This window comes from Schistocerca nitens, chromosome 9 (genome assembly GCF_023898315.1).
Source record: "Schistocerca nitens isolate TAMUIC-IGC-003100 chromosome 9, iqSchNite1.1, whole genome shotgun sequence".
Taxonomy (NCBI): Eukaryota; Metazoa; Arthropoda; class Insecta; order Orthoptera; family Acrididae; genus Schistocerca; species Schistocerca nitens.
The window spans coordinates 96627226-96655157 of NC_064622.1; positions in this window are offsets into that span (position 1 = coordinate 96627226).

Here is a 27932-nt window from a genome sequence, read left to right on the forward strand (position 1 = left end):
GGCACTGGGGGGAAAACGGAAATGCAAGACAAGTGCTGTTAAGGCTTCCAAAGTACATCTGAGCCCTCGGTTCAGATCTAGAGGTCCTGGATTCAGGACCCAGTGAGGGCAGTTTTGCAAATATTAGTAGGTTGCGTAGATGTAGAGACAATGACATCACAATCGAAAACGATGGTAACTTTGCACCTAAAAGTAGTCCTGAAACTGCCACTACCATCAATGTCAGGTTAGTAAAGTGACAGACCACTCCCTTCCCCCTCCCTACCCCCCCTCCCCCCCACACACACACACACTGCCTACAGGTAATTCCAGCGTATTATTTTAATCAGGTAATGAACTGCGTAAAATGTCGCCACGTTTGAAGATATACAGTAACAAATTATAATTGTATAAACTGTTAGTCTTCAGCAAACGCGCGCGTGCGCGTGCACACACACACAAACACACACACACACACACACACACACACATGCACTCCATAATGAAGCACCTTCCTTTCCTCTCCTTCAGCAATAGCCTACAGTTTTAGTCATCATTAAAATAGAAAAGCCAGTAAAAATGTAGCCTCGTCTGAGTTGTGCTCTAGAGTATCTGAACAACCTGAATTATTCACCGTACTGAAAAAAGTATCTGAGTTGTGCAAAATGGCGAAAATGCTGTCGACTATGTTTTCATATCTATCTCCAAAAAATTCATTTATGGACCAATTCATCAGTCGCATCCGCAAATTTCTTGGAAAGCTATCATTCGCTAGAGAATATTAGAACGAGTATAAAACATACACTCCATAAATTTCAGTTAAAAACCAACGTTTTCTTTGGCGATATAACTAACGTATTAGTAATGTCTAGTTGTTGAATATGATTTTTCCTTTAAATAATATTGTGTCAACCTTCAAAAGGTGAAATAAAATCAACTACTGGTTTAAGCCCATACCTGCTTGTCTTCTTCAGCAGATGGCTATCCTTGTAAATTGTTAAATGTTCTCAGTATCATGCTTAGTTTAAGACAAAACAGAGCTTCATATTAATCATTTTCCTCAACTATGATGCTTGTGAAGTGTTACAATGTTCTTTCCATGACTGAAATTTCTGCAAAAATATGTCTACAACACGAAAAAAGGAAGTGGAGAGATGGGATGTGTACTATGTGTATGATCATAGCTCTCAACCTTCCCATGTTTACCTGCACACACATGAGCTCTCCTCTCTCACTTAATTGAGTCAGATATTCTTCAGTTAAAATTAATGATCACTGCAAAAATATATGGTGAAGTGGAGATAGAAGCTTACTACCTGTGTAGCAGAACGAGTCAAAATGGTTTTAATTCTTTTCGTGGAAATTTCAATATTTATATCTGCACAGTTTGCAAGGAAAGTGTGTTCAGACTCTTGCTCTTTATGTTGTGTATTAATAACGTGGAAGACAATATTAACAGTAACCTCTAACTTTTTCCAGACACTGGAGTTATCTAAAATGAGGTTGCAATCTGAAAAATATTTGCATATACATTCAGTTAGATCGCGATAAAATTTCAGAATGGAGTAATGATTGTCATCTTACTGTAAGTATCAAAAATCTGAAAGTATCGTATTCATAAAACGCGTAAAAATGATGTTCTAAACTACAATACCAACGAACAACAGCTAAAATCAGACAACTCTTACAAATAGTTGGGCGTGGAAATCTGTGACGATATGAGATGTGATGATTATATATGCATCTTTGTAGGTAAAAGTGGTGGCAGACTTCGGCTCTTTCGTGGAACAGAATCAGGCTACAAAGAAAATTGGTCGCAAAACGTCCGTGCAACCCATCCTAGCATATAGCATGGGTGCTTGACAGCCCTAAGAAACAGGTTTAGCAGGGGATATTGAACATACAGAAATTAGGGCTGCACTAATGGTGATAACGTTTGCTTCATCCATTGCAGAGCGCCAAAGGACGTGACGAGTAATTTGAATTGGTGGACTCTTGAAGACACACGCCAAGTATTTACAAAGCTTGAATAACCGTTATTAAGGGCCGAATACAGCAATACACCACAGTCATCTATGTATAGCGACCATAGCGGCCGCAAAGACCAGATTAAACTGACTACAGTGCATGCAGGGACGTGTATGTTACATAACTCATTCTTCCCGCGTTCCTTACGCGAACGGATCAAGAAGCAACCCTGAGAACTGGTAGACTGGGAAGTACTATCTGCCATGGATTTCACAATGGTTCGTAGAGTATATGTGAGAGGCATTCAGTAAGTATTGCAACGCATTTTTTCCTCCACCAATGTCGATTGAAAAAATGCGGGATTTGTTTTGGGACCTTGTGGAATACTCACGCTTTAGCCCCTGTAGTTTTATGAAGTTTCGGATCATCGATGTTGTCGATGACCTCCTGAATGGTTGTTTTCAGCTCATTAGTGCTGCACACCTTTTCTTTAATATAGCCCCATAAAAAGGAGTCGCATGTGTTCAGATCCGAAAAATATGCTGGCCAATCGAGGCCCATGCCAGTGGCGTCTGGGTACCCCAGATCCAGAATACGGTCACCAAAGTGCTTCTCCAGGACATCAAACACTCTCCTGCTTCGATGGGGTCGAGCTTCGTTTTGCATGAAACACTTCTCGTTAAAATCAGGGTCAAAGGAATTGTTATTTGCATCGACTAGCAACGATAATAGCAGTGCTTGTGCGTTGTAAAATCTTTGGATAGGGAGTTGTTGCGGAGACACAGAGAGGTAGGTTCCAGCACTTGTAGTGTGCGGAGGTATGGTGTTAACGTAGCCTCCAAAATGGCGTGTGTCGTATACTTTGGCGGAAAACCAGAGACTCAGAATATTCACAGGCGCTTGCAGAATATCCACGGGGACCCGGTAGTGAATAAAGGCACAACGAGTCGTTGGGCGAGGCGTCAGTCATCATTGCAGCAAACCTGTCTGATCTCCCGCGTGCTGGCCGGCTGCATACAGCTGTGACTCTTGCAGTGTTGGAACGTGCGGACACTCTCATTAGAGTTGATCGACGGGTCATGGTTAAACATCTCGTTGCACAACTAGACATCTCTGTTGGTAGTGCAGACACTCTCATCCACCAGTTGGGATACTGAAACGTCTATATGTGTGTGTGTGTGTGTGTGTGTGTGTGTGTGTGTGTGTGTGTGTTTTTGCCCACTGCATTCCTCACCACCTAATAGAACACCATAAACCAACGCCACGCAGGGTAGCCGCACGGTCTGAGGAGCCTCATCATGGTCTCTGTGGCTCCCCCCGTCGAAGGTCCAAGTCCTCCCTCGGGAATGTGTGTGTGTGTGTTGTCCTTAGTGTAAGTCAGTTTAAATAAGACTATGTAGGGCGTAAGCTTAGGGACCGATGACCTCTGCAGTTTTATCCCATAAGACCTTCAGACAAATTTCCAAATTTCCATAAACCAACCGAAAGGTATGTGCTAAGATCTGATCAGGGTAGATCCAGAAACCCGCAAGGTGGAATGAGTGTAATATCTTTGAGTAGGAGGATCTTTGATGGTTAAGAGAGCCGGGCGCGAGCAGTAAACAACTCGAGAGTCGCAGGTAGGTGCCCAGGGGAAGCAGATGTGTGCAGACAGCTTTAAGGTAGGACTCACGCTCGCTGCGCAGTTACCCTGACCAAACTTTGCACGTAAATAAGAGAAGATATATAATGATTTCAAAAATGGTTTTTGTTAGATAATCTTCGAAGTTAGGATTTCTATGTCCAAGGTTTGACGCAGTAAGCGTTTGTAAAATTTTTTGTAAGAGTAATTTGTGCTATAAAAATGTTGAAAATGGTAGATTTTGTGTATCGCTTAAAATTTTAACAATATATATATATATATATATATATATATATATATATATATATATATATACTCCTGGAAATTGAAATAAGAACACCGTGAATTCATTGTCCCAGGAAGGGGAAACTTTATTGACACATTCCTGAGGTCAGATACATCACATGATCACACTGACAGAACCACAGGCACATAGACACAGGCAACAGAGCATGCACAATGTCGGCACTAGTACAGTGTATATCCACCTTTCGCAGCAATGCAGGCTGCTATTCTCCCATGGAGACGATCGTAGAGATGCTCGATGTAGTCCTGTGGAACGGCTTGCCATGCCATTTCCACCTGGCGCCTCAGTTGGACCAGCGTTCGTGCTGGACGTGCAGACCGCGTGAGACGACGCTTCATCCAGTCCCAAACATGCTCAATGGGGGACAGATCCGGAGATCTTGCTGGCCAGGGTAGTTGACTTACACCTTCTAGAGCACGTTGGGTGGCACGGGATACATGCGGACGTACATTGTCCTGTTGGAACAGCAAGTTCCCTTGCCGGTCTAGGAATGGTAGAACGATGGGTTCGATGACGGTTTGGATGTACCGTGCACTATTCAGTGTCCCCTCGACGATCACCAGTGGTGTACGGCCAGTGTAGGAGATCGCTCCCCACACCATGATGCCGGGTGTTGGCCCTGTGTGCCTCGGTCGTATGCAGTCCTGATTGTGGCGCTCACCTGCACGGCGCCAAACACGCATACGACCATCATTGGCACCAAGGCAGAAGCGACTCTCATCGCTGAAGACGACACGTCTCCATTCGTCCCTCCATTCACGCCTGTCTCGACACCACTGGAGGCGGGCTGCACGATGTTGGGGCGTGAGCGGAAGACGGCCTAACGGTGTGCGGGACCGTAGCCAGCTTCATGGAGACGGTTGCGAATGGTCCTCGCCGATACCCCAGGAGCAACAGTGTCTCTAATTTGCTGGGAAGTGGCGGTGCGGTCCCCTACGGCACTGCGTAGGATCTTACGGTCGTGGCGTGCATCCGTGCGTCGCTGCGGCCCGGTCCCAGGTCGACGGGCACGTGCACCTTCCGCCGACCACTGGCGACAACATCGATGTGCTGTGGAGACCTCACGCCCCACGTGTTGAGCAATTCGGCGGTACGTCCACCCGGCCTCCCGCATGCCCACTATACGCCCTCGCTCAAAGTCCGTCAACTGCACATACGGTTCACGTCCACGCTGTCGCGGCATGCTACCAGTGTTAAAGACTGCGATGGAGCTCCGTATGCCACGGCAAACTGGCTGACACTGACGGCGGCGGTGCACAAATGCTGCGCAGCTAGCGCCATTCGACGGCCAACACCGCGGTTCCTGGTGTGTCCGCTGTGCCGTGCGTGTGATCATTGCTTGTACAGCCCTCTCGCAGTGTCCGGAGCAAGTATGGTGGGTCTGACACACCGGTGTCAATGTGTTCTTTTTTCCATTTCCAGGAATATATATATATATATATATATATATATATATATATATATATATATATATATATATGGTGTTACTGGTGTTACAAAAAGGTACGGCCAAACTTTCAGGAAACATTCCTCACACACAAAGAAAGAAAATATGTTATGTGGACATGTGTCCGGAAACGCTTACTTTCCATGTTAGAGCTCATTTTATTACTTCTCTTCAAATCACATTAATCATGGAATGGAAACACACAGCAACAGAACGTACCAGCGTGACTTCAAACACTTTGTTACAGGAAATGTTCAAAATGTCCTCCCTTAGCGAGGATACATGCATCCACTCCCCGTCGCATGGAATCCCTGATGCGCTGATGCAGCCCTGGAGAATGGCGTACTGTATCACAGCAGTCCACAATACGAGCACGAAGAGTCTCTACATTTGGTACCGGGGTTGCGTAGACAAGAGCTTTCAAATGCCCCCATAAATGAAAGTCAAGAGGGTTGAGGTCAGGAGAGCGTGGAGGCCATGGAATTGGTCCGCCTCTACCAATCCATCGGTCAGCGAATCTGTTTTTGAGAAGCGTACGAACACTTCGACTGAAATGTGCAGGAGCTCCATCGTGCATGAACCACATGTTGTGTCGTACTTGTAAAGTCACATGTTCTAGCAGCACAGGTAGAGTATCCTGTATCAAATCATGGCGGTGAATCGAGGAAGTACAGTACATACTGACGAAACTAAAATGAGCTCTAACATGGAAATTAAGCGTTTCCGGACACATGTCCACATAACACCTTTTCTTTATTTGTGTGTGAGGAATGTTTCCTGAAAGTTTGGCCGTACCTTTTTGTAACATCATATATATATATATATATATATATATATATATATATATATATATATATATATATATGTCTGTATATGTGTGTGGATGGATATGTGTGTGTGTGCGAGTGTATACCCGTCCTTTCTTCCCCCTAAGGTAAGTCTTTCCGCTCCCGGGATTGGAATGACTCCTTACCCTCTCCCTTAAAACCCACATCCTTTCGTCTTTTCCCTCTCCTTCCCTCTTTCCTGATGAGGCAACAGTTTGTTGCGAAAGCTTGAATTCTGTGTGTATGTTTGTGTTTGTTTGTGTGTCTGTCGACCTGCCAGCACTTTCATTTGGTAAGTCACATCATCTTTGTATATATATATATATATATATATATATATATATATATATATATATATATATATATTGAGATCAACATTGTGTTTAAATCTAACAGCCGGAATCATAATCCACATCCTTTGCTTGTCTTGAATATGAAAATGAGTAGTAAAGTAAAGTTACCCACCAATGAAAGAACTTAAAGAAAAATGAGGCCTCTATGCAATATATATCTGCAGTTCATGGTTTGAAATCGATTTTGGTATAACTAAAGTTATCACAGCAAAGCTATTTCAAATAACAAACTTGATGCCATTGCACAACTGGCATTATTCAAGCCAAGATATAGTATCAATAAGTAAACATCAGGGCAAGGAGTTAATTTTTCAGTACCACCTTAACGCCATTGCACAAACGGCATTATTCTCTTAAATTTGATTGCTGACTCAAATACATGTTTCATTACTGGCAAAATGGAGGAGTGCAAGAATCAAGTTCGCAGACACAGTCAGATGCAGGTTTGTTGAATAATTAATTTGGAACAATCTTATCATTGATACTTTCACTAATTAAAAAGGAAACAGTTCGATCCCATAATACCTTAAGACATATTTCCATAAAACAACGATGGACCATCTGTGTGGAAATGATCGTTGATCGCGCGTGACGAAGCTGATCGTGACAATTTTTTGTCGAACATCGTCACAGGCGATGAAACATGGGTTCGTCACTTCGAACCGGAAACAAAACAGCAATCCATGGAGTGGAACCACGACGCTCTCCTGCAAATAAAAAGTTCAAAGCGGCTCCCTCAGCCGGTAAAGTCATGGTCACGGTCACTGAAGGTTTTGTTCTGTTTGATGTCCTCTCCCATGGTTGGTTGCAACGTCGACAGTAGAGTGATACATTCGGGCATACAGGTGTAAGGCCGTCGCATTGAACGTATATTATGTAAAGAAATAGGGTTTTGTAGCCAGAAGAGTGGAGAATAATATAATACATTGGAATCCTGGATAAAACCAACGTGCTTCCACAAAAATAATGTGTTTCATCACATATTGAATGTCCCCTCATATAAGGAGCAGTCAAATGAAAACGAAGACACATAGGAAGAAAGTAAACCGTTTATTATTTCAAATGTAATCCCCATAACTTGTAACGCCGAAAATGCAGGATGCATGGCATCTGCTCAATATCGTATATAACTTTTTTCCTGCATTGTATGTAAATATTTGTAATTTAAATGCTTTCTTTTAATAATTAAGGACATTCAAAATGGTTCAAATGGCTCTGAGCACAATGGGACTCAACTGCTGAGGTCATTAGTCCCCTAGAACTTAGAACTAACCTAAGGACATCACAAACATCCATGCCCTAGGCAGGATTCGAACCTGCGACCGTAGAGGTCTTGCGGTTCCAGACTGCAGCGCCTTTAACCGCACGGCCACTTCGGCCGGCCATTAAGGACATTGCTTCACTGTATGTGTGCATTTACGTAGAAGTCTGTTAACGTTTCATTGTATTTATCTGTATTTTACTGTGAAACTTATAAGCTCTGGGAAAAAGCCAAAGGAATTGTTATTTGCATCGACTAGCAACGATAATAGCAGTGCTCGTGCATTGTAAAATCTTTGGGTAGGGAGTTGTTGCGGAGAGCGCTTGGAGAGACAGAGAGACGGGTTCCAGCGCTTGCAGTGTGCGGAAGTGTGGTGTTAAGGCTCTCGCAGTAGAGAGTACCATTTTCGGCGGCATCATGTACACGCGCCAGCCAGATGTCTAGAGCAGGAATACAGGCAGTGGGCGGGCGGAAGAGGCTGTATTAATTACGATTGCCCATTCCAACAATTAGCCGTGGCTCCACGATATGCTCCCGTCTTCAACAACAGCAGCAGTTCCAGCAACACAGTTTCGTCGTCGGCTCCGAGTTTCGTCGTATACACAGCACTGAAGTAAGACTGTTCATTGGTAGAAAGAATTAACGGCTAACCCTGCAGCACAGCTGAATGTGATTTGATTGATAAGATTTATTTAAATAATAATCAATTAAGCTCAGGGCGATTGTGTCCTCATTGCCCCCAGACATTGATACCAACCAGGATCCTTGTTCCTTTTTTTTCCTAATATACTAACTCAGTGTCATAAGAAACAAACTGAATAGTCACAGCCAGTTTATTAATGTGTAATTTCTCTTTTAAGAATTTCAGCCTCAGTCTACTTTCAATTAACTGATGTACAAGAGAGGCTTCAGTATATGACTAAAGTAAAGCAATTTCATTTTTCAAGTTTGAGAATCAATCACTGGAAAAAATCCAAATCTAAAGAAATGCACAAATTAAGGGTACGCAAGTTTTATTTATTTTACATGTAGCTTGGAGCACATGACTGTTTGGTTTAGTACGTATTCTAGTACTTTAATTCTGATCAAGTCAGTAATAAAGGCTCAGATGTTCAGACAATAACATGAAATCCACTTGCAAAATAAGTAACGGCAAAGTAAAAAGTGCTTGCTTTTTTTCTAAATTTCTTTGATGACGTTATGCTGAGGTCACTGAAAGTCATTGTTCACATTACGAACTTCAGTACTAATATACAGTTTAATTGCATATTTTCAAATCATTACTCGATTGCCTGTTTCAAAATTTAATGCCAAACATATCGTAAGAGTGACTTCTCAGTTTTCTTCATCATTACATACTCACTTGAAAACTAGTGTCAAAAAACATGACAACTTTCAGTTGCCACGTCAGTGTTTAACAACACATGTTTTTCTTTCCCATAATATTGTACAGGATTCTGGATGTAAATTGCCCTAGTGGGATGGCGATCGTTAGTTATTTCCTTTTCCTTCATTAGTGTAACTTTTGGATTCATGATCAGTGGTACCCCTTTTCTGTCCAGTGTTGTTCGTGAGTGAATGCACAAAATAATTGTCATTTTCCAGATTATAGCCCTGTTCGGTTTAACTACATTTTATTTTTAGTAGACTTTCCATCGGTTGTACACTTTCCCCCTACTTATCGGTATCACTTCTTCGGGAAAGATAGCCTTATCCAATTAGAAAAAATCAATTACGAATACACGCAATCCATGGTCATATTTTATATCTCAAGCAAGATAGGCCGATTAGTAAGAGGGAGGTTACAAACTGTTAAGTTTTATCGCACTGTGAGGTAAGACGGCCAGTGCCTTGTACGCAGAGTAATAAATTAATGTATATACTAAGGTCAGCGATCGATGGTTCTGAGGTTCTACATGTCATATCGTTCTACTGAATGTATCTGTGATTCATTTTCGATTACGATGTTGTTGTTGTTGTTGTTGTCTTCAGTCCTGAGACTGGTTTGATGCAGCTATCCATGCTACTCTATCCTGTGCAAGCTTCTTCATCTCCCAGCACTAACTGCAACCTACATCCTTCTGAATCAGCTTAGTGTATTCATCTCTTGGTCTCCCTTTACGGTTTTTACCCTCCACGCTGCTCTCCAATGCTAAATTTGTGATCCCTTGATGCCCCAGAACATGTCCTACCAACCGGTCCCTTCTTCTTGTCAAGTTGTGCCACAAACTCCTCTTCTCCCCAATTCTATTCAATACCTCCTCATTAGTTATGTGATCTACCCATCTAATCTTCAGCATTCTTCTGTAACACCACATTTCGAAAGCTTCTATTCTCCTCTTGTCCAAACTATTTTTCGTCCATGTTTCACTTCCATACATGGCTACGCTCCATACAAATACTTTCAGAAACGACTTCCTGACCCTTAAATCTATACTCGATGTTAACAAATTTCTCTTCTTCAGAAATGATTTCCTTACCATTGCCAGTCTACATTTTATATCCTCTCTACTTCGACCATCATCAGTTATTTTGCTCCCCAAATAGCAAAACTCCTTTACTACTTTAAGTGTCTCATTTCCTAATCTAATTCCCTCAGCATCACCCGACTTAATTCGACTACATTCCATTTTGCTTTTGTTGATGTTCATCTTATATCCTCCTTTCAAGACACTGTCCATTCCGTTCAACTGCTGTTCCAAGTCCTTTGCTGTCTCTGACAGAATTACAATGTCATCGGCGAACCTCAAAGTTTTTACTTCTTCTCCATGCATTTTAATACCTACTCCGAATTTTTCTTTTGTTTCCTTTACTGCTTGCTCAATATACAGATTGAATAACATCGGGGACAGGCTACAACCCTGTCTCACTCCCTTCCCAACCAATGCTTCCCTTTCATGCCCCTCGACTCTTATAACTGCCATCTGGTTTCTGTACAAATTGTAAATAGCCTTTCGCTCCCGGTATTTTACCCCTGCCACCTTTAGAATTTGAAAGAGATTACGATATTTTTTAAAAACCAAGTAAGGAGTTCATCCTCCTCCTTGGCAATCTCACGTCTTAGAGAATATAAACACGCCATTTTCCTGCTCTCTGTAATACAGTCATTTTATTTATTTATTTATTTATTTATTTATTGCTCCGTGGGACCAAATTAAGGAGAAGTCTCCATGGTCATGGAACGAGTCAATACATGAGATTATAACACGATAGTAGAAACAGATAAAATGGAATACAAGAAACGTATTCAGGCAACAATTCGTCAGTTTAAATAAAGAAAATCAACAATGTAACACTTGAATTTGCTTAATTTTTCAGCTCTTCCAGAGCTCCTCGACAGAATAGAAGGAGTGAGCCATGAGGAAACTCTTCAGTTTAGACTTAAAAGCGTTTGGGCTGCTGCTCAAACACTATAGGACTAATTAGCCTGATCTATGTTTTTATATAAGATGGAACACTATCCTTTAGTCTTTTCACATGTCAGGTTTGATAATGTTGGAAGTAACTGATTTGGTGACGTGTCGACTGTGCGCCATCCGCATGCCGTTGCATACATATTTGTATTTTTCGTGAGTCGAAACTGGTAATCTAAATTTGCTGTCCCAAAGTGAGATCGCTGTTATCCTTTGTGCAATGTGCATTGTTCTGTTGCATTGTGCATCACGTTCTCACGGTCCGCTGTCACCAAGCTTTTCTGCACCTGACTACGAAGGGGTAACCATACCAGCGGGTAATTCAGCCATTTTGGTCCAGCATAATTTTTCAGGACTTACCAACCTTGATAATCCAATGATGAGATGCTTTCATACTATTCCTGCTGTGACCACTGCGATACATCCCACTTCCGAACAATTAGCTTCCGGAAGAGTTAAGTACAAGCATTTCGTTTCATCCTTTCTTTTTTAATGGAATACTTTATGCTAGGTGCGCACCTCTCCGTCCGAAGAAAATCGACGGCTATGAGTGTCTTAATTGAGGGCTCCAAAAATATGGAAATCGTATTGGAAGAGATGGGGACTGTGTGGCAAAAGGGTAGGGGCTCTCCAGCAGAACTCCTCCAGCGTAGTCGAAGCACCCTTCGCAACATGTGAGCGGGACCACATTCGTAGCCACTTTTGAAATAATGAACATTTTGCTTACTTTTTCCATCTGTCACCTTTGTATTTCATTGCCCCTTATACGTAGAGAGTGAATCAGGGAATCTTTTAAGATGACTGTATTTACAGAAAAGTCAATTGAGCGATCATGACTACTGAGAAATTTGTCGGTCGATAGCCTCGTGTTATACGCCGACAGAATACTGCCACACACTACATCTACATCTACATCCATACTCCGCAAGCCACCTGACAGTGTGTGGCGGAGGGTACCTTGAGTACCTCTATCGGTTCTCCCTTCTGTTCCAGTCTCGTATTGTTCGTGGAAAGAAAGATTATCGGTACGCATCTGTGTGGGCTCGAAACTCTCTGATTTTATCGTCATGCTCTCTTCGCGAGACATACGTAGGAGGGAGCGACATACTGCTTGACTCCTCGGTGAAGGTATGTTCTCGAAACTTCAACAAAAGCCCGCCTTCATGATTACTAAATGATACTGTGACGAAAAGCGCTGCTCTCCGTCGGATCTTCTATCTCTCTTCTATCAACCCTATCTGGTACGGATCCCACACCGGTGAGCAGTATTCAAGCAGCGGCCGGTGTGGCCGAGCGGTTCTAGGCGCTACAGTCTGGAACCGCGCGACAGCTACGGCCGCAGGTTCGAATCCTGCCTCGGGCATGGATGTGTGTGATCTCCTTAGGTTATTTTGGTTTAAGTAGCTCTAAGTTCCAGGGCTCTGATGACCTCAGAAGTTAAGTCCCATAGTGCTCAGAGGCATTTGAACCATTTGAAGCCGGCCGCGGTGGTCTAGCGGTTCTAGGCGCGCAGTCGGGAACCGCGCGACTGCTGCGGCCGCAGGTTCGAATCCTGCCTCGGGCATGGATGTGTGTGATTTCCTTAGGTTAGTTAGGTTTAAGTAGTTCTAAGTTCTAGGGGACTGATGACCACAGATGTTAAGTCCCATAGTGCTCAGAGCCATTTGAACCATTTGAACCATTTGAACAAGTGTAGAGTAACCGACTTCCTTTGTTTTCGGACTGCATTTCCGTAGGATTCTTCCAGTGAATCTCAGTGTGGCATCTGCTTTACCGAAGATTAATTTTATATGGTCATTCCATTTTAAATCACTCCTAATACCTACTTCCAGATAATTTATGGAATTAACTGCTTCCAGTTGCTGACCTGCTATGTTGTAGCTAAATGATAAAGGATCTTTCTTTCTATGTATTCGCAGCACATTACACTTGTCTACATTGAGATTCAATTGCCATTCCCTGCACCAAGCGTCAATTCATTGCAGAGCCTCCTGCATTTCAGTACAATTTTCCAATGTTACAACCTCTCGATATACTACAGCATCATCCGCAAAAAGCCACAGTGAACTTGCGATGTTATCCACAAGGTCATTTATGCACATTGTGAATAGCAACGGTCCTACGACACTCCCCTGCGGCACACCAGAAATCACTCTTACTTTGGAAGACTTCTCTCCATTGAGAATGACATGCTGCGTTCTGTTATCTAGGAACTCTTCAATCCAATCACAGATTAGGTCTGATAGTCGATATGTTCTTACTTTGTTCATTAAAGGACTGTGGGGAACTGTATCTAACGCCTTCCGGAGTTCAAGACACACGGCATCTACCTGGGAACCAGTGTCTATGGCCCTCTGAGGCTCGTGGACGAATAGCGCGAGGTGGGTTTCACACGTTCGTCTTTTCCGAAACCCATGCTGATTCCTACAGAGTAGATTTATAGTCTCCAGAAAAGTCATTATACTTGAACATAACCATGTTCCAAAATTCAACAACTGATCGACGTTAGAGATATAGGTCTACAGTTCTGCACACCTGTTCGACGTCCCTTCTTTAAAACGGTTATGACCTGTGCCCTTTTCCAATCTTTTGGAACGCTACGCTCTTCTAGAGACCTACGGTGCACTGCTTCAATAAGGGGGGGGGGGGGGGGCAAGTTCCTTCGCGTTTTTTTTTTTGGTCATCAGTCTGCTGACTGGTTTGATGCGGCCCGCCACGAATTCCATTCCTGTGCCAACCTCTTCATCTCAGAGTAGCACTTGCAACCTACGTCCTCAATTATTTGCTTGACGTATTCCAATCTCTGTCTTCCTCTACAGTTTTTGCCCTCTACAGCTCCCTCTAGTACCATGGAAGTCATTCCCTCATGTCTTAGCAGATGTCCTATCATCCTGTCCCTTCTCCTTATCAGTGTTTTCCACATATTCCTTTCCTCTACGATTCTGCATAGAACCTCCTCATTCCTTACCTTATCAGTCCACCTAATTTTCAACATTCGTCTATAGCACCACATCTCAAATGCTTCGATTCTCTTCTGTTCCGGTTTTCCCACAGTCCATGTTTCACTACCATACAATGCTGTACTCCAGACGTACATCCTCAGAAATTTCTTCCTCAAATTAAGGCCGGTATTTGATATTAGTAGACTTCTCTTGGCCAGAAATGCCTTTTTTGCCATAGCGAGTCTGCTTTTGATGTCCTCCATGCTCCGTCCGTCATTGGTTATTTTACTGCCTAGGTAGCAGAATTCCTTAACTTCATTGACTTCGTGACCATCAATACTGATGTTAAGTTTCTCGCTGTTCTCATTTCTACTACTTCTCATTACCTTCGTCTTTCTCCGATTTACTCTCAAACCATACTGTGTACTCATTAGACTGTTCATTCCGTTCAGCAGATCATTTAATTCTTCTTCACTTTCACTCAGGATAGCAATGTCATCAGCGAATCGTATCATTGATATCGTTTCACCTTGTATTTTAATTCCACTCCTGAACCTTTCTTTTATTTCCATCATTGCTTCCTCGGTGTACAGATTGAAGAGTAGGGGCGAAAGGCTACAGCCTTGTCTTACACCCTTCTTAATACGAGCACTTCGTTCTTGATCGTCCACTCTTATTATTCCCTCCTGGTTGTTGTACATATTGTATATGACCCGTCTCTCCCTATAGCGTACCCCTACTTTTTTCAGAATCTCGAACAGCTTCCATTATTAGCCATAACGTCAGAATTGCCTCTCTCGTCCCTTTACTTTTCCTAAGGCCAAACTGATCGTCACCTAGCGCATTCTCAACTTTCTTTTCCATTCTTCTGTATATTATTCTTGTAAGCAGCTTCGATGCATGAGATGTTAAGCTGATTGTGCGATAATTGTCTCACTTGTCAGCTCTTGCCGTCTTCGGAATTGTGTGGATGATGCTTTTCCGAAAGTCAGATGGCATATCGCCAGACTCATATATTCTACACACCAACGTGAATAGTCGTTTTGTTGCCACTTCCCCCAATGATTTTAGAAATTCTGATGGAATGTTATCTATCCCTTCTGCCTTATTTGACCGTAAGTCCTCCAAAGCTCTTTTAAATTCCGATTCTAATACTGGATCCCCTATCTCTTCTAAATCGACTCCTGTTTCTTCTTCTATCACATCAGACAAATCTTCACCCATCAGGTCCAGCGGCCTTTACTCTTTTGAGCCATTTTAATTGTTTTTTCCATCCCTCTGTCATCTATTTCGATATCTACCATTTTGTCATCTGTGGGACAATGTATAGAAGGAACTACAGTGCAGTTTTCCTCTGTGACACAGCTTTGGAAAAAGACACTAGAGGTGGAGGGCATCAGTTTTCCCCTTTTGCGAATTACTTTAGTATTACACTTTTGTAATTAAATGTATGTGTTCGTGTTAACGGCACAGACTTAGTAAAAGTTAGTCGTTTGTGCTTTCCTGCTGTACGCAGAAGAAGCAACACGCCGGCAGCCTTGTCGGTCGCTCGTAGTATAACGTACACTTCGGTTGCATTCGCCATTTGTTGCAATATTTCTCTATCTCTCCTAGGCCTTTCCCGGGCGACCTGGCACATTCTCGGAGGCGCTCGCATTGTACGGCACGGTGAGATCATCTGCATACGGGGATTTGCATGAGAATGTCCCGCGCATGTCGTTTATGTGCATGTCGGAATGCAGAGCAGCCACACACGGACCAGTTCTTACCGCCGCGCCGCCTAGCGCAACTGCCCCGCTCTCGCTGTCCGTCATACTGCACTGTATTCCAAACGAGCGGCGCGGCTTTGTCACGCGCTAGCAGGCCAAGGAGTGAGTCCGTCAGTTCTCAAGAGTTACCTGTATTCCAGGCACTACTACATTGTTGCACAATAGCCACTGTTACATTACTAGCTCCGCCAGGCACTGTACGGCGAATGAGTGAAGGTACTTCCTACCACAATACCAACGCATTTTACTTTTTACTCGTGTATGGACGGGGTAAACATATGCCTCAGTGGCTGCCCTAGCCTCTCTCATATTATTCTCATGATTAGCATGGGTTTCGAAAAAGACTATCGTGTAAAAACCCAGCTCGCGTTATTCGTCCACGAGACTCAGAGGGCCATAGACACGGGTTCTCAGGTAGATGCCGTGTTTCTTGACTTCCGCAAGGCGTTCGATACAGTTCCCCACAGTCCTTTAATGAACAAAGTAAGAGCATATGGACTATCAGACCAATTGTGTGATTGGATTGAAGAGTTCCTAGATAACAGAACGCAGCATGTCATTCTCAGTGGAGAGAAGTCTTCCGAAGTAAGAGTGATTTCAGGTGTAGGACCGTTGCTATTCACAATATACATAAATGACCTTGTGGATAACATCGGAAGTTCACGGAGGCTTTATGCAGATGATGCTGTGGTATATCGAGAGGTTGAAACAATGGAAAATTGTACTGAAATGCAGGAGGATCTGCAATGAATTGACGCATGTTGCAGGGAATGGCAACTGAATCTCAATATAGACAAGCGTAATGTGCTGCGAATACATAGAAAGAAAGATCCTTTATTATTTAGCTACAATATAGCAGGTCAGCAACTGGAAGCAATTAATTCCATAAATTATCTGGGAGTAGGCATTAGGAGTGATTTAAAATGGAATGACCATATAAAATTAATCGTCGGTAAAGCAGATGCGAGACTGAGATTTATTCGAAGAATCCTAAGGAAATGCAGCCTGAAAACAAAGGAAGTAGGTTACAGTACGCTTGTTCGCCCACTGCTTGAATATTGCTCACCAGTGTGGGATCCGTACCAGATAAGGTTGATAGAAGGTATAGAGTAGATCCAATGGAGAGCTGCGCGCCGCGTTACAGGATCATTTAGTAATCGCGAAAGCGTTACGGAGATGATAGGTAAACTCCAGTGGAAGACTCTGCAATAGAGACGCTCGGTAGCTCGGTACGGGCTTTTGTTGAAGTTTCGAGAACATACCTTCACCGAGGAGTCAAGCAGTATATTGCTCCCTCCTACGTATATCTCGCGTAGAGACCATGAGGATAAAATCAGAGAGGTTAGAGGCCACACAGAGGCATACCGACAATCTTTCTTTCCACGAACAATACGAGACTGTAATAGAAGGGAGAACCGATAGAGGTACTCGAGGTACCCTCCGCCACACACCGTCAGGTGGCTTTTGGAGTATGGATGTAGATGTAGATGTAGATGCCTGCACGAGTTGAACGATGGAGGCGGTACAACTGGCGAAATATGTGTGTATGTACAACGTGCACTCTGATACGATTTATTGTACTGTTAACTAGTTTTGGACACACTGTAGACTCATCATCAGAGGAGGGTTTTATAGGGACATTCATTCCTCTTTGAAATGTGAGATATGTTACTGCGACAAGAGTTTGGCAGTACAGTAAAAGACTGAAGTCGAAACAAAGTACTGGGAGTAGACGACATTCCGACTGAATTACCGATATCTTCGGGATACCCGTCCATGTCGAAACTCTTCCATCTGGTGTGAAAGATGTGTGACACAGAGGGAAATACCCTCAAACTTCAAGAACAATGTAATAATAGCAATTTCAAATAAAGTAGTTGCTGCCAGTTGTGAAAGTTACCGAACTATTAGTTTAATAAGTCATGGTTGTGAAATACTAACACAAATTCTTAACCGACGAATGGAAATTCTTAGCAGCTGACCTCGGGGAAGATCAGTCTGGATATCGGAGAAATGTAGGAACACGAGAGGCATATCTGACCCTACAACTTGTCTTAGAAGATGATAGTTTAATGAAAGGCAAACCTGCGGTTACATCATTTGTAGCCTTAGAGAAAGCTTCAGTTAGAAACTGCTGAGCCTCAGGCAGAGGTACGTGTAAACAGGAGACCACAGACTTTCAGTGGAAAATTGAGTATGAACGTAGGGAAGTCAGCAAACAGAAAAAAAGTTTTGTTGTTAGGTAGTTCTCATCCCAGAGGAGTAGGCTAATTTCTGCAGCATGAACTAGGATCAAAATACCGGCTCACCGATTTTTTTTAAACCTAGTGCTGGTCTTGGTTAGCTGACTGAGGATTTAGGTTCACTCTGTAGAGACTTCATCAAGGAAGATACCGCGGTTATTGACGGTGGGCTGGGCGACAATGTTAACAGAGATCCTGGGTATAATATAGAGTGCGACCTGGTAAAAAATGCATCAGCATCGAGATGTAAAAGTTTGAATGCTATTTTGTCTAAAACTGACATGGTGAGACCGTAGCTGTGTACAATTAATGTAGGTTGATTCTTACAAAGAAGAAGACAGCAACCAGCCACAATTAATAATGCTATTTATTTAAGTAAACAGAGCCGACACCAGTTTGGAACTGACAAGTTCATCGTGAGATGGCTGTTCACAAGATACACAAGATGCAGTTTACATAATCGTCAGATTACGATTTTTGTTCTCCCACTGTAGTGAAATATTCTTGGTGTGTTGGTGCCCTACGGTAGAAAACAAAGTTAGAAGCGGCCTATGTGAACATAACTAAAGTCCGAACGATGTAATACAGAATAAACAAATATGTGAGGTTAAGTGGTCATAGTACTTACATCGAAAATTCCACGGCTTTATGTTGCAAAGTTGCAGGTTTGTATTTTTTAAATACTTAACCTCACACATTTTTTTACTCTGTATTACATGCTTTGGAAGTTAGTTACGTTCACATAGGGCGCTTCTAACTTGGTTTTCTACCGTAGGGCACCAACACACCAAGAATATTTCACTACAGTGGGAGAATAAAAAGCCGGCCGGTGTGGCCGTGCGGTTCTAGGCGCTTCAGTCTGGAACCGCTGAATTTCCCCCTCTGTTTATTGATTGGATAGCCACTGAATTGTTATTTATTTATTTAATGGGATAGTAATAATTATTAAAAGGTGGCAATTTTATTTAAGCCACGTTTTTTACTCTTTCGATTGTTGCGAGTCAGCGATAGTGCAATGCTGCTCGCTTTGGAAAATACACATTTTATAAGAATTATTTGGTCCAGGAAACACTTTTGCGATCACGGTTGCGATTTAGACGGTATTCGCGTAATTGTACTGATTAAAAGTTATCGTTTCCGAAAGACGTAGGTTCGATAAAAGCTGTGTGCACTTTTGCGCGTATAATGAAAATATTCATAACACGTCGCGTAACAAAAAGTAACATGCGAATCACAACCGTGGTCAAACGAAGAAAATATATGATAACATAAATGTTCTTCGCTGTTATTCAGGACAGGCTCAGATTAGACCTTGCAATTTTTAGTTATAGGAAATGACAAGACGTTACACTTGGGAGATATTTGTTTTGAATAAATTGTATTTACCTTTTGTCTCTCTCTCTCTCTCCTTTTTACAGCCTTTATACCTTCACATCGATTAAGGAACTTTTCCTTCTCTACCGACCAGTACGAGAACAAAATTCAGACTCAACAAAAAGTCTTACATCGAATTATTACATGCTTAACCCTTAACAATCATATATAGTTTCATAGTACAAACAATGCTAATCTATTCCGAGCACTAGAAAGTCTTTGATACACTGAGCACAAAAATGAAAATAATAAAATTATAGTTACATTTTTAATATCATGAATACTTCTTTAAATCATGAAAATAAGGTTCGACATCGTTGTAATATTAATTTTCATCGTTGTAGTATACATTGCCCCCTTTGGATGTACAGTCACACTTGTTTGACTGGACATCCAAGCAGGCTTATTTTCCTTGTCTGTTCTGTTTAAACTTCACTGTATTCTTTCACTTGGAAACATGTGCTTTGTTTACTTTTATGTCTCAGGGATTTTGAGTTACGCACCCCCATTCGGGCAAAGGCAAATGGGAAAAACCCAGGAATAAAACCACAGCGGAGCGAGCATCTTCGATACCCTCTTTTTTAATTTTCAACATTTGAATATTCACTTCGTATGACATTTAATAATGGTACAATTTCTTGATAGTGCTGCTGGTGATGACGGCTGGCGACTTGGTGTACTGCAACACCGATGTCTCGCCCCATCAGGTAAGTCTGCGATGGACTGCGATGACGTGGCAGGGTGCGGCAAGGGATGACGTATGATGTGGCTGCAGTATGCAGCCCTCACCGACACGTGTGCTCAGCATCCCAGCAGTCACTGAAATTCAAACAGCAGTATCAGTTCCTTAAATTAACATCTAAATTACATCATATTTCACACACTCTTTCACGCAACAAGAATAAAGTGCGTTTTTTATTTATTTATTTTTATTTTTTTTTGTGAGGTGTTCGACTGTTTGTGAGTTTCTTTATCATGATGCAAGTCCATTCGTCCTTTCGACGTAACTGACTATCTGCAGTTAAAGGTTCACGTAATTACGTGCCAACATTGATACAGTTCTGCAACGGGTTTAATGATATAGTCAGTAGCAGTTCAAATGGTTCAAATGGCTCTGAGCACTATGGGACTCAACTGCTGTGGTCATTAGTCCCCTAGAACTTAGAACTACTTAAACCTAACTAACCTAAGGACATCACAAACATCCATGCCCGAGGCAGGATTCGAACCTGCGACCGTAGCAGTCGCACGGTTCCGGACTGCGCGCCTAGAACCGCGAGACCACCGCGGCCGGCAGTAGCAGTTCCCACCACTGTTACGACTCACCACTGTTGCTGACTGATCGATAAAAACACTTGCTCTTGAGTTTTAGTTTGCCTGGAATGTTACGTCCACGCATGTGGTCCCAATAACACTCTGAATACTTGGCATTACTAAACACTCGTAGCACAAAATTTGAAAACGAAATCATGGTAACACAACGCACTCATTGAGCGTCCACTTTTGTGTTAAATTCCACTCTTTCGCCAGTGAACTAAAGTTCGTACGCGTAGAGGATAATGTTCACAGGAAATCTTTGTTCATAGGTCATCTGTGACATGTTCAGTCCACCACGTAGTCACTTGATCACAGTTATCAAGTCTGACAAGGTAAAGTCCTTGTGCTACCCATAAGAATGTCTTTACACAGTCTAGTTATATAATGATAAATAACTGAATGATTGTACGTATCAAGGAAGTACATAATTGTAGTCATTTACAATATAAAAGCAAATCCTAAGTCATATATTTTCTCGAAAAGTGCTCCTGGACTTACAAAGAATTGTGCAGTGATAAACAGAAGTCTGTAAATGTTTGTCTGTGTAATGATCTGTTCAGTCATGGATAACACCTTGTTCGACCTGGTTTATAGCTCATGCAAGTCCGAGCACTAACTTACGGTGGAAAATTTGTTAAACCTATACGTAACTCACGTAAACTTTACATGTTGTAAGTGTATCCCGTACACAGTCTGAAAGAAAAAAAAAAGAACATAACCTGCTCACCCTAGTGAGTTCAAAATAGTTAACAGTCAACAAAATGAAACGTTTATTTTCTAAAGTCATTATATCCTACTGTTGTGTGAAATATGCAGTTCTGTTCACTGTTCGTAGTTTCACACGCGTAAGTTCCTGAAAGTTTACTAAATCTCGACAAGTTTTTATTATGTTTGATTAAGTGTCTTAGGATGGAATCATCTTGAAGCAATTCTTCTTCTCCTTGCTGCAGCTCGGCGTCCTCTTCTCCGTCGAACTGGAGCTGAAATTCTCTTACAACTAATTGGTATTCTGAGAGTCTCTTCCTCCAAGCAGTACTGACGCTTCCAATGTTGTATGTTCCTATTCTCCCACACGACACATCGCAGTGTGTGCATGAAATACTTATACACTAGTCCATTAATTAATAATTGTCACTTAGCCTACTCGCACAGTACTTGAGTCTTTGATGTTTGACGTCACCTCATTACGACACACGTAAAAGGTCATCTACTGTACTTACGATACATTTCTTTTCAAGTCTTTGTGATTATATAGTCCTTTCTGTCTATTTGAGTTGGGATAGACCAAGAAATAACTATTTTTATGTGGTGTACCTAAGATCACAAATGGTCCTGAATATAACGGAAACCACTTCATTTTTTTCTTTAATAATGACGACTTCGGATAATCCCTTACTAACACTATATCTCCCACGTTAAATTGTTGAGTGTTCTGTAGTCTCCGGTTGTGTGATTCTTGCTGTTTCTGTGCATTCTCGTATAGTGTGACCAACGCTTGTCTAACTTTAACGAGGTCTCAATAATTCCCCATTCCAGCATTCGTCTAATTTCTTTTGTTACTGCTTCCCTTTTCGCGCTGGGTATTTAGTACGTTTGACGACAGTAAATTTCATGGGGAAACACTTGCATGTCGTTCACAAAATTATAATCACATTTTTAATATCATGAATACTTCTTTAAATCATGGAAATAAGGTTTGACATCGTCGTAATATTAATTTTCATTTCAGTGGCAACCTATTGACAGGACTAGCTTATATGTGTGTGCTAATGTGTGTTTTTTCTATTTCTTCGATGCTGTAATGAGCGGAAATCTACGACGACCCTAAGCACGATAATTTTGCTGTACCATTCCATCCCAGCGGCAGCAGAACGAAGCACTACGTAAGCTAGGCACAACTTCTTCTTCTACCTGGTGCTGTATATCACTACAAAAAAAATTGTACATTTCGCGAGTGTGTCCTCTTAGGAAGCTAAAAGAGTCAATTATATTTAAATAACTGCGAGAAGGATCAGTAAAATACAGCATCAAGTGTTTTCAGTAGAGGTTAACTGAACGAGATTGGAACTGAATTTTAATCAAACGAAAGTGAACATTTATAGTACTGATTCCAATCTGGTGCAGTGTAGTAATTATTTTATGTTTTGTGTGACGTTTTTCCGATTAGACTTGCACCCAAACATTTGCAAACATGGTGAAAACAGTGCGACGTGTAAGAAAAGCTACACATCAGGAAGTAACTGTAGAACATTCAGAGGAGGAAGGAATAACTAGTGATGTATAAGTTGATAATTTTTTTTGCAGATCAGACAGAGGATATAGAACAGGACACTAATATTAAAGTCAGTGATCCGTCTGCTGTAGAACACTCAGGCAGAATACAGACGGTAGTTCAAGTGCATACTGAAGCAGTACCACACGAAACACCAGTTACAGTCGATTTACCACCGATAGAGCCAACACAAACAGTAATGGATCCATTTTCTCTCTTAATGATGAAAATGGAACAAATGTTTAAAATACAGGAACAATCACAGGAACAAATGTTTAAAATACAGGAACAATCACAGATACAGCGAGAACAAGAATCTGCTAAGCAGCTTGCAACTGACATTAATAATAATTTAGATAAACGTATTACCAGAGTAGATGAACGGATTAGGACCTTGGATGAACGCATCAGTCAACTAGACGAGCGTACGCAGTTAAGCTTTTCACAGTTCTCAAAAGAGATAGATCAAAAGCTTGAAAACCGGTTAAAAGAACACGATCGCCAGCTGCGACAGCGAGTAGATGCTAAGTAGTCTGCTATACAGAACAACATTTCAAGTATGCAACAAATATACCATGACTTACCACAGAATGTGAAGCAAGTAACCCAGGATGTGGACAAATTACAACAAACACACATCCAATTAATAAACAGAAGTATTTTTGAAATACGTAACCTCACATATTTTTTTTACTCTGTATTACATGCTTTGGAAGTTAGTTACGTTCACATAGGGCGCTTCTAACTTGGTTTTCTACCGTAGGGCACCAACATACCAAGAATATTTCACTACAGTGGGAGAATAAAAAGCCGGCCGGTGTGGCCGTGCGGTTCTAGGCGCTTCAGTCTGGAACCGCGTGACCGATACAGTCGCAGGTTCGAATCCTGCCTCGGGCATGGATGTGTTTGATGTCCTTAGGTTAGTTAGGTTTAAGTAGTTCTACGTTCTAGGGGACTGATGAACACAGATGTTAAGTCCCATAGTGCTCAGAGCCATTTTTGAGAATAAAAATCGTGAACTCACGATTATGTAAAGTGTATCTTGTGAATCTTGTAAACAGACGAACTTGTCAGTTAGAAACCCGTTACGGCACTATTTTCTTAAATAAATAGGATTTTAATAGTGGCTGGTTGCTGTCCTCTTCTTTGTAAGAATCAACCTACATTAATTGTACAAAGCGACGGTCTCACCATGTCTGTTTTAGACAAAATAACATTAAGCATACCTCGCCAGGTACCGAGAAATGTTGACGATTTCAAAAGGTGCGAAAGAAACCTAACAAAGACAATCCTCAACATCAAATATAACAACAATATACACTCCTGGAAATTGAAATAAGAACACCGTGAATTCATTGTCCCAGGAAGGGGAAACTTTATTGACACATTCCTGGGGTCAGATACATCACATGATCACACTGACAGAACCACAGGCATATAGACACAGGCAACAGAGCATGCACAATGTCGGCACTAGTACAGTGTATATCCACCTTTCGCAGCAATGCAGGCTGCTATTCTCCCATGGAGACGATCGTAGAGATGCTGGATGTAGTCCTGTGGAACGGCTTGCCATGCAATTTCCACCTGGCGCCTCAGTTGGACCAGCGTTCGTGCTGGACGTGCAGACCACGTGAGACGACGCTTCATCCAGTCCCAAACATGCTCAATGGGGGACAGATCCGGAGATCTTGCTGGCCAGGGTAGTTGACTTACACCTTCTAGAGCACGTTGGGTGGCACGGGATACATGCGGACGTGCATTGTCCTGTTGGAACAGCAAGTTCCCTTGCCGGTCTAGGAATGGTAGAACGATGGGTTCGATGACGGTTTGGATGTACCGTGCACTATTCAGTGTCCCCTCGACGATCACCAGTGGTGTACAGCCAGTGTAGGAGATCGCTCCCCACACCAGGATGCCGGGTGTTGGCCCTGTGTGCCTCGGTCGTATGCAGTCCTGATTGTGGCGCTCACCTGCACGGCGCCAAACACGCATACGACCATCATTGGCACCAAGGCAGAAGCGAGTCTCATCGCTGAAGACGACACGTCTCCATTCACGCCTGTCCCGACACCACTGGAGGCGGGCTGCACGATGTTGGGGCGTGAGCGGAAGACGGCCTAACGGTGTGCGGGACCGTAGCCCAGCTTCATGGAGACGGTTGCGAATGGTCCTCGCCGATACCCCAGGAGCAACAGTGTCCCTAATTTGCTGGGAAGTGGCAGTGCGGTCCCCTACGGCACTGCGTAGGATCCTACGGTCTTGGCGTGCATCCGTGCGTCGCTGCGGTCCGGTCCCAGGTCGACGGGCACGTGCACCTTCCGCCGACCACTGGCGACAACACCGATGTACTGTGGAGACCTCACGCCCCACGTGTTGAGCAATTCGGCGGTACGTCCACCCGGCCTCCCGCATGCCCACTATACGCCCTCGCTCAAAGTCCGTCAACTGCACATACGGTTCACGTCCACGCTGTCGCGGCATGCTACCAGTGTTAAAGACTGCGATGGAGCTCCGTATGCCACGGCAAACTGGCTGACACTGACGGCGGCGGTGCACAAATGCTGCGCAGCTAGCGCCATTCGACGGCCAACACCGCGGTTCCTGGTGTGTCCGCTGTGCCGTGCGTGTGATCATTGCTTGTACAGCCCTCTCGCAGTGTCCGGAGCAAGTATGGTGGGTCTGACACACCGGTGTCAATGTGTGCTTTTTTCCATTTCCAGGAGTGTATATCTATTACTACAAGTAACCCCAAACTAAATAAAAGTAAAGATTAATATAGGTAGCAGCACTGCAAAAATATAGTGAAAGCAAAATGTGAAATCATGTGCCTCAAGACAGATAAAAGTGCAACACAAAAAGAAACAGCGCCTCAACAGACAACTGTACAATCTACACTTGCAACTTAGCAATAGCTTTTCCAGCCTACAGTTCTCCTACATATTACAATACATTGATGACATCATTTCTAGAGAACACCAGAAAATAACTGTAGGCATAACAAAAAACTTGAAGTTTTGAAAAGTAAAAAAGGATCTTCACTGCCAAAAATCCCCAAGTTATCCACATCAGTTCTATGAAAGAGTTATTAATTCAACTAACATAACTTTTACAAATACTGCACTTGCCCTCATAAACAAAGGCCTTAAGAACAACACAGAACCAAATCTTAATGGCAGTAACCTAAAAAGCCTTATTGCATCCACTAAGCTTGCATGTGATGCTGCAAAATTAAATTCCAGTGAAACCAAAACAATAGTCTTCAGAGCCAATAAAACAATCACGAGACACCTAAAAAATACTTCGCATCAAAACAGTGACCAAACGACACTGGATTGTATCAACTCAAAAGTTTTTAACAGTAAAGCTCTAATAGTCAAGGCAGACAAAGGTAACTGTGCAGTTGTAATGTATGAAAATGAATACATTGATAAAACCATGGAATTTTTCAGTAGTAATAACGTAATCGAATTAGACTTCGATCCCACTTCTACATTTCAGGCCAAACTTAAGAAAACTCTTAAGAACTGTAATTTCCTCCTAATTAAGTGGGAAGTGCGTGACAGCATTGCTATGAAGCCCACTGCCCCTCACCTTCGGTCACAGCCTAAGATACATAAACAGCATTGTCCAATCAGGCCTATTGTTACCTCTAGGAACAGACCTTCATAAAGATTAAATTACAAACTGCTAGCTCTTCTGAACACGTATTATACTTTTGAAACCAACTACTCCATTAGGAATGTGTATGAGCTCATTGACAAAATTAAGGATGTACACATTCCACCGACAGCCATATTTGCATCGCCTGACGTTTTAAATCTTTATACCAACAACCCTATACAGGACACCATAAATATAATCAAGAACAATCTGCTTCACCATAAGAAACCGAGCATGGCAGAAATCTATGAGCTCATTGAGTTACTTGCATTGGTGTTGTCTTACAATTACTTCAATTTTAATAACAAAATATGCAAACAGAATGAAGGGTTGGCAATGGGTAGCAGCCTAGCTGGGAAGTTAGCAGACATTTACATAAACCACTTAGAGCACACATTTTTCAAAACTCACAGTCACAACAGCAAAATCCGCTACTATAAAAGGTATGTAGATGATACAATTATTCTTTTTGATGACACCAGTGAAGAAATTGACACATTAGCAACCAAGCTCAGGGGCATGCACAATAGTCCTTTCCACTCTGGCTCGCACAATCGTGCGGGTTCGATTATAAATGTTTCGTGTTTCATCTACATCACGTTTCTGCGCCACTCCAGACTGCAGCGATGGTGCGAGCTCCCACCTTCCGATTGGCAGCTGTTTTATTTCATGCTGTGACCACCAGAGTACAACAGATCATTTAAAACTTCAACGACAAGACAAAGCCATGCGTTACTGAGATAAATGCATTATGTTTTCCTACATTTCATTAGTTTAAGGAAATTCCTGTATAATTTTAGACTGGGAATCTTTCACTTAAGGTGTGTAAGGTGTCTAGACACTTCCATGAAATGCTACTTGCGTTTTATACATGTTTGAATTTTGAGTAGGACGATAATGCTGGTGACTTCTTGAACAAACTATCACTATGTGAATTTTTTCAGTATTTTTACCTGATTCTGCACATAATACTGTATGGTTATTGGTACATATCAGACAAAATTTTAAGAGATTTCCTCTCAGGGTGGAAAGGGATAGCATCACATTTAATTTGGAACATGACTCCAATAACAGCATCAATTTTTTAGATTCAAAAAAGTTCAGCAAAAACCAGAAACATCACTTTGAAATTTACAGCAAGCAAACAGCCACAGATTTGTGCACCACCAGCTCATC